The sequence below is a fragment of the Pygoscelis adeliae genome, unplaced genomic scaffold, assembly GCF_000699105.1.
Source record: "Pygoscelis adeliae isolate BGI_AS28 unplaced genomic scaffold, ASM69910v1 Scaffold1, whole genome shotgun sequence".
In the NCBI taxonomy this organism is placed as follows: domain Eukaryota; kingdom Metazoa; phylum Chordata; class Aves; order Sphenisciformes; family Spheniscidae; genus Pygoscelis; species Pygoscelis adeliae.
Window position 1 is genome coordinate 1,773,887 of NW_008824051.1, and position 704 is coordinate 1,774,590.

Genomic DNA, 704 nt, shown 5'->3' on the forward strand with positions numbered 1-704 from the left:
TTTCCCCCAAAACGCCCCCTCAAAAAACAAACCTGGAACATAAACCCTCCTTTTAGTTTCGCTTCCCTTTCCTCTCCCCCCCTCGCACCTCCACAGTCGCCCGTGCGCTGGTGTCTTTTGCCTATTTTTTTTTTCCCCGCGTCTTACTCGTGTCTCCCGTGACGTTAAACCTTTTTTCTCTTTTTTTATTTGTTTTTTTTTTGTCCTCTTAACAAAGATGAAGCTGCCGCCGTGTTTGCTCTGCCTTATAGCGCATTGTCCTCCACTCGTGCCTTTGGCTTTAAGCTTTTCAGGGCGAGAACTTTGCTGTTTGCTTAGCGGGGTTTTACAGTCCTGCATGCACTTGCAGTTTTACGACATAATAAAGAGGACCTCGGGAAGTCGCTCGCAGGGAGAAATCTTCTTTTGTGGACGATCTGCCGCTGCAAAAAAGTTTATTCGCCCTTCCAAGGTTTCCTTGCTTTCTGAAGGACGCTCGGCTTTCGCCTGCCTTTTGATACGTTGCAGTAATTTTATTTATAAGGGAGGATGGGAACATGTTTCAAGGAAATTCCCCCACTCCACGTTAGCAGGAACCAGTTGTTGTTTGGTTTTTTTTAATTTGAAATCATTTTAGTTTGGAGAACTGGGGTTTTTAAGAGTGAGGATGAATCAGGCCCAGGGTCATAGCAAGCAGAATATTCTCCCAAGGGCGGAGGATCGAA